Source organism: Ranitomeya variabilis, chromosome 2 (genome assembly GCF_051348905.1).
Source record: "Ranitomeya variabilis isolate aRanVar5 chromosome 2, aRanVar5.hap1, whole genome shotgun sequence".
Taxonomy (NCBI): Eukaryota; Metazoa; Chordata; class Amphibia; order Anura; family Dendrobatidae; genus Ranitomeya; species Ranitomeya variabilis.
In genome coordinates this window covers 516,113,821-516,121,518 of record NC_135233.1, presented here as the reverse complement: position 1 = coordinate 516,121,518, position 7,698 = coordinate 516,113,821, and the positions used below count along the sequence as shown (strand labels likewise).

Sequence of the window (7,698 nt, the reverse complement as noted above, 5' to 3'; positions counted from 1 at the left end):
ATAATACAATTCAATGACAAGGTTAGGAAAACTCCTTCAAGGTTCCTGAGAGACTTTTGGTGCATTTTGTGAGCTACAAAGAAAAGCCACAAAAACAGACTCAAAAGATGCCCAAAATAATTTTAGAAAAACACCACCAAAAATGTTTACAAACCGCTGTAGGAAATTCTGAAAAACACAAGAAAAGATGATTCAGGAAGAAAACGCCAACATTTCCTGAAAACCTTTCAGCTTCAAATCCTTGTCAGTTTCATACACCTGGAAAAAGTGTTATGTGAACATTGACATAAATCATAAGGTATGGTTGCTATGCGTGACACAGTTCGTAAGAGTGCTGTAACTTAAAGTCAATTTTAAGTTTCCGTAATCCTGCTTTAAAGGTAGATTTGGCCATAGAACTCAAAGTGATCACTCCATGGGTGCTTGGAACTTTCAAATCTTTGTTTTGCATGTTGATTTTAACTTTCTCTTTTTAAGTTAAACCTTTGGCACAGAAGAACTCAGTGTAAGTGGAAGAGTGCTAACCATTACACCATGGAACCACACGCACAAAAAATAACTGGCTGCAGTTTTTTTGTGCTAAAAACACATAAGAACTCATGAATCATGGTGAAAAAAGGCTCTAAAGCTGTAGTGCAAATCTTCAATTAAAATTCCCCCGTCCTGCTGTCAGTCTATTCTCTCTGTTATCAGCCATTCCGCCGTCCTGCTGTAAGTCTATTTCTCTCTGTTATCAGCCATTCCCCGTCCTGCTGTCAGTCTATTCTCTCTGTTATCAGCCATTCCCTTGTCCTGCTGTCAGTCTATTTCTCTCTTTTATCAGCCATTCCCCCGTCCTGCTGTCAGTCTATTCTCTCTGTTATCAGCCATTCCCCTGTCCTGCTGTCAGTCTATTTCTCTCTGTTATCAGCCATTCCCCGTCCTGCTGTCAGTCTATTTCTCTCTGTTATCAGCCATTCCACATCCTGCCGTCAGTCTATTTCTCTTTTTTATCAGCCATTCCCCCATCCTGCTTTCAGTCTATTCTCTGTTATCAGCCATTCCCCCATCCTGCTGTCAGTCTATTTGTCTCTGTTATCAGCCATTCCCCTGTCCTGCTGTCAGTCTATTCTCTCTGTTATCAGCCATTCCCCCGTCCTGCTGTCAGTCTATTCTCTCAGTTATCAGCCATTCCCCCGTCCTGCTGTCAGTCTATCTCTCTCTGTTATCAGCCATTCCCCTGTCCTGCTGTCAGTCTATACTCTGTTATCAGCCATTCCGCCGTCCTGCTGTCAGTCTATTCTCTCTGTCATCAGCCATTCCCCGTCCTGCTGTCAGTCTATTCTCTCTGTTATCAGCCATTCCCCTGTCCTGCTGTCAGTCTATTCTCTCTGTTATCAGCCATTCCCCCGTCCTGCTGTCAGTCTATTTCTCTCTGTTATCAGCCATTCCCCGTCCTGCTGTCAGTCTATTTCTCTTTGTTATCAGCCATCCCCCCATCCGGCTGTCAGTCTATTTCTCTCTTTTTTCAGCCATTCCCCGTCCTGCTGTCAGTCTATTTCTCTCTGTTATCAGCCATTCCCCTGTCCTGCCGTCAGTCTATTTCTCTCTGTTATCAGCCATTCCCCCGTCCTGCTGTATGTCTATTTCTCTCTGTTATCAGCCATTCCCCCGTCCTGCTGTCAGTCTATTCTCTCTGTTATCAGCCATTCCCCGTCCATTTTAGGACATGATCATTTATCAAAGTCAAACATCAGAATAAAGTGACTATGACACCCTCTTGTCCCGTGTGTGAAAAGTATGTGCAATCCTGATCCCGTGTGTGAAAAGTAAGTGCACCGAGTGGCCCCGCCCCCAAATCGGACCCCGAGTGGCCCCGCCCCCAAATCGGACTTCGAGTGGCCCCGCCCCCAAATCGGACCCCAAGTGGCCCCACCCCCCAAATCGGACCCAGAGTGACCCGCCCACCAATTCGGTCCCTGAGGTGCCCCGCCCACCAAATCGGACCCAGAGTGGCTCCACCCACCAAATCAGACCCAGAGTGACCCCGCCCACCAAATCGGACCCAGAGTGACCCCACTCACCAAATCAGACCCAGAGTGACCCCGCCCACCAAATTGGACCCAGAGTGGCCCCGCCCACCAAATCGGACCCAGAGTGACCCCGCCCACCAAATCAGACCCAGAGTGACTCCACCCACCAAATCGGACCCAGAGTGACCCCGCCCACCAAATCGGACCCAGAGTGACCCCACCCACCAAATCGGACCCTGAGGTGCCCAGCCCACCAAATCAGACCCTGAGTGACCCCACCCACCAAATCGGTCTCTGAGGTGCCCCGCCCACCAAATCAGACCCAGAGTGGCTCCGCCCACCGAATCGGACCCAGAGTGACCCCACCCACCAAATCAGACCCAGAGTGACCCCGAACACCAAATCGGACCCAAAGTGACCCCGCCCACCGAATCAGACCTAGATTTACCCCGCCCACAAAATCAGACCCAGATTGACACAGCCCACCAAATCAGACCCAGAGTGACTCCGCCTACCAAATCGGACCACCTGAGGGGCACCCAAGTGTGAAAGTCTTGCAGGGGCAGCCCAGGCACCATTGCAAAGCACTATCTGTAGTTCCTTCAGGAAATACCCATCTAGTTATTATTCAGTCCGCAATTAATGCAGCCCGAACCGCAGCACTCACAGACTCCAGTGAGGTGTCATTTCGAAGCCAGCGTCCCTGAGAGGTGTGCTAAGTATTTTTCATGCCGATCGGATTTGTAGTTTTGGCGCAACTTGCTTTTGAAAATATTGTCTCAATGTGTTTCAATAGGGAAATTTTCCCATAAGGTTATAAATAGCCTGATTTCTGAGGCAATTTCAAAATAACTGCCACCTGCCACCTGGCTGATTAGCTCATTGATATGTGCAGTCAGACCCAGTTACTATGCCAACACCTACGAACTGTACATGACCCCAGCAGAACAGTTTTGCCAGATAATATCAGCTCTTAAAGTGACCCGCCCACCAAATCGGCCCCTGAGGTGCTCCGCCCACCAAATCGGCCCCTGAGGGGCCCCGCTTACCAAATCGGACCCACAGTGGCCCCGCTCACCAAATCGGACCCAGAGTGGTCCCGCCCACCAAATCGGCACCTGAGGGGCCCCACCCACCAAATCTGCCCCTGAGGGGCCCCGCCCACCAAATCGGCCCCTGAGGGGCCCCGCTTACCAAATCGGACCCACAGTGGTCCCGCTCACCAAATTGGACCCAGAGTGGTCCCGCCCACCAAATCGGCACCTGAGGGGCCCCACCCACCAAATCGGCCCCTGAGGGGCCCCGCCCACCAAATCGGCCATTGAGGGGCCCCGCCCACCAAATCGGCCCTTGAGGGGCCCCGCCCACCAAATCGGACCCAGAGTGGCCCCGCCCACCAAATCGGCCCCTGAGGGGCCCCGCCCACCAAATCGGACCCTGAGGTGCCCCGCCCACCAAATTGGACCCAGAGTGGCCCCGCCCACCAAATCGGCCCCTGAGGGGCCCCGCCCACCAAATCAGACCCACAGTGACCCTGCCTAACAAATCGAACCCAGAGTGACCCCGCCCACCAAATAGGCCCCTGAGGGGCCTGCCCACCAATTCGGACTCAGAGTGGCCCCACCCACCAAATCGGACCCAGAGTGGCCTCGCCCACCAAATCGGCCCCTGAGGTACCCCGCCCACCAAATCGGCCCATGAGTGGCCCCGCCCACCAAATCGGCCCCTGAAGGGCCCCGCCCACCAAATCGGCCCCTGAGGGGCCCCGCCACCAAATCTGCCCCTGAGGGGCCCCTCCCACCAAATCGGCCCCTGAGGGGCCCCGCCCACCAAATCGGACGCTGAGGGGCCCCGCCCACCAAACCAGACCCTGAGTGGCCCTGCCCACCAAATCGGACCCTGAGGGGCTCCACCCACCAAAACGGCCCCTGAGGGGCCCCGCCCACCAAATCGACCCCTGAGGGGCCCCGCCCACCAAATCAGACCCAGAGTGGCCTCGCCCACCAAATCGGCCCCTAAGGGGCCCCGCCCACCAAATCGGCCCCTAAAGGGCCGCACCCACCAAATCAGCACCCGAGGTTCCCCGCCCACCAAATCGGCACCTGAGGTGCCCCACCCACTAAATTGGTCCTGAGGGGCATGCAAGTGTAAAACTCTTGCAGGGGCAGCCTGGGTACCATTCCAAAGCACTATCTGTAGTTCCTTCAGGAAATACCCATCTAGTTCAAGGTTGTTGTGAATAAAAGTGCATGTCCCTGTACATCAGCCACAGCAGTGGTCTGTGACTGCTAGACAAAAGAGGGAGATGCACCTCTTACCTGGTGGCACTCATGGCGCTTCTTTTAATTAATGACATGACGCAAGTGGGATGTAGCATCAGATCGCCTTATAGAAAATGCATCCAAAAATTAAGTCAGTCTGGTTCTAGAAACCCTGCCCAAAGTTCGCATATCACCTTTATGTGGCATAAAACAGGACACACGCAAATTTATCTTCTCAGGTAATCAGTCAAAAAACTAGATGAACATATCCGTAGTCGTCAGGATTTGAACCTGCGTAGGGAAGCCCCAATGGATTTCTAATCCAAAACCTTACCCACTCGGCCACAACTACTCAGACATTGACCTTTGATGAGAATCAAACACCTTTTATTATAGCACCATGATCAAGATCAGTGATTATCCCTCTGGAAAACATCTCAGAAAATAGAAATAAAATTCCAGGTCCCAGTAAAATGTAAAAATCTGATTTAAAGTCATCATCAATGGGAATCATGCACAGTTTAAGACTTTTACCTCTTTAGAAGGCAGATTTGGAGTGGGTCCATTCCAAAAACATCCTGAAAATTACTCTGAAAATGCTGAAAACACTGAACAAATTAATTTCCACGTAAAAAAGACTTGCTGTTCATATGATCAGGCTTTTGGGCATCTTTTAACCACATCAAGTTTCCAAAAATGTGCAAGCGGTTAACTAAAATAAGCATATCATTCTTCAGGTGTTTTTCATTTAGAAGAGCTCCATACTTATAATACAATTCAATGGCAAGGTTAGAAAAACTCCTTCAAGGTTCCTGAGAGACTTTTGGTGCGTTTTATGAGCTACAAATAAAAGCCACAAAAACAGACTCAAAAGATGCCCAAAATAATTTTAGAAAAACACCACCAAAAATGTTTACAAACTGCTCTAGGAAATTCTGAAAAACACAAGAAAAGATGATTCAGGAAGAAAACATCAACATTTCCTGAAACCCTTTCAGCTTCAAATCCTTGTCAGTTTCATACACCTGGAAAAAGTGTTATGTGAACATTGACATAAATCATAGGGTATGGTTGCTATGCGTGACACAGTTCGTAAGAGTGCTGTAACTTAAAGTCAATTTTAAGTTTCCGTAATCCTGCTTTAAAGGTAGATTTGGCCATAGAACTCAAAGTGATCACTCCATGGGTGCTTGGAACTTTCAAATCTTTGTTTTGCATGTTGATTTTAACTTTCTCTTTTTAAGTTAAACCTTTGGCACAGAAGAACTCAGTGTAAGTGGAAAAACTGAAACACATGTACAAAGAGCTGCCCAGGTTCCACTGAGATTTGAACTCAGATCGCTGGACTCAAAGTCCAGAGTGCTAACCATTACACCATGGAACCACACGCACAAAAAATAACTGGCTGCAGTTTTTTTGTGCTAAAAACACATATGAACTCATGAATCATGGTGAAAAAAGGCTCTAAAGCTGTAGTGCAAATCTTCAATTAAAATTCCCCCGTCCTGCTGTCAGTCTATTCTCTCTGTTATCAGCCATTCCGCCGTCCTGCTGTCAGTCTATTTCTCTCTGTTATCAGCCATTCCCCGTCCTGCTGTCAGTCTATTCTCTCTGTTATCAGCCATTCCCTTGTCCTGCTCTCAGTCTATTTCTCTCTTTTATCAGCCAATCCCCCGTCCTGCTGTCAGTCTATTCTCTCTGTTATCAGCCATTCCCCCGTCCTGCTGTCAGTCTATTTCTCTCTGTTATCAGCCATTCCCCGTCCTGCTGTCAGTCTATTTCTCTCTGTTATCAGCCATTCCACATCCTGCCGTCAGTCTATTTCTCTCTTTTATCAGCCATTCCCCCATCCTGCTTTCAGTCTATTCTCTGTTATCAGCCATTCCCCCATCCTGCTGTCAGTCTATTTGTCTCTGTTATCAGCCATTCCCCTGTCCTGCTGTCAGTCTATTCTCTCTGTTATCAGCCATTCCCCCGTCCTGCTGTCAGTCTATTCTCTCAGTTATCAGCCATTCCCCCGTCCTGCTGTCAGTCTATCTCTCTCTGTTATCAGCCATTCCCCTGTCCTGCTGTCAGTCTATACTCTGTTATCAGCCATTCCGCCGTCCTGCTGTCAGTCTATTCTCTCTGTCATCAGCCATTCCCCGTCCTGCTGTCAGTCTATTCTCTCTGTTATCAGCCATTCCCCTGTCCTGCTGTCAGTCTATTCTCTCTGTTATCAGCCATTCCCCCGTCCTGCTGTCAGTCTATTTCTCTCTGTTATCAGCCATTCCCCGTCCTGCTGTCAGTCTATTTCTCTTTGTTATCAGCCATCCCCCCATCCGGCTGTCAGTCTATTTCTCTCTTTTTTCAGCCATTCCCCGTCCTGCTGTCAGTCTATTTCTCTCTGTTATCAGCCATTCCCCTGTCCTGCCGTCAGTCTATTTCTCTCTGTTATCAGCCATTCCCCCATCCTGCTGTCTGTCTATTTCTCTCTGTTATCAGCCATTCCCCCGTCCTGCTGTCAGTCTATTCTCTCTGTTATCAGCCATTCCCCGTCCATTTTAGGACATGATCATTTATCAAAGTCAAACATCAGAATAAAGTGACTATGACACCCTCTTGTCCCGTGTGTGAAAAGTATGTGCAATCCTGATCCCGTGTGTGAAAAGTAAGTGCACCGAGTGGCCCCGCCCCCCAAATCGGACCCCGAGTGGCCCCGCCCCCAAATCGGACCCCGAGTGGCCCCGCCCCCAAATCGGACCCCAAGTGGCCCCACCCCCCAAATCGGACCCAGAGTGACCCCGCCCACCAATTCGGTCCCTGAGGTGCCCCGCCCACCAAATCGGACCCAGAGTGGCTCCACCCACCAAATCGGACCCAGAGTGACCCTGCCCACCAAATCGGACCCAGAGTGACCCCACTCACCAAATCAGACCCAGAGTGACCCCGCCCACCAAATTGGACCCAGAGTGACCCCGCCCACCAAATTGGACCCAGAGTGGCCCCGCCCACCAAATCGGACCCAGAGTGACCCCGCCCACGAAATCAGACCCAGAGTGACCCCACCCACCAAATCGGACCCAGAGTGACCCCGCCCACCAAATCGGACCCAGAGTGACCCCGCCCACCAAATCGGACCCTGAGGTGCCCAGCCCACCAAATCAGACCCTGAGTGACCCCACCCACCAAATCGGTCTCTGAGGTGCCCCGCCCACCAAATCAGACCCAGAGTGGCTCCGCCCACCGAATCGGACCCAGAATGACCCCACCCACCAAATCAGACCCAGAGTGACCCCGAACACCAAATCGGACCCAAAGTGACCCCGCCCACCGAATCAGACCTAGATTTACCCCGCCCACAAAATCAGACCCAGATTGACACAACCCACCAAATCAGACCCAGAGTGACTCCGCCTACCAAATCAGACCACCTGAGGGGCACC

General features: G+C 50.7%; 1 non-coding gene across 1 annotated transcript; it reads right to left on the bottom strand.

Moving 5' to 3' along the window:
- Positions 1–5,585: 5,585 nt before the first annotated feature.
- On the bottom strand, positions 5,586–5,657 carry TRNAQ-UUG (transfer RNA glutamine (anticodon UUG)). Its single transcript has one exon. It is a non-coding gene; the product is annotated as a tRNA-Gln (tRNA).
- Between the last annotated feature and the right edge of the window lie 2,041 nt (positions 5,658–7,698).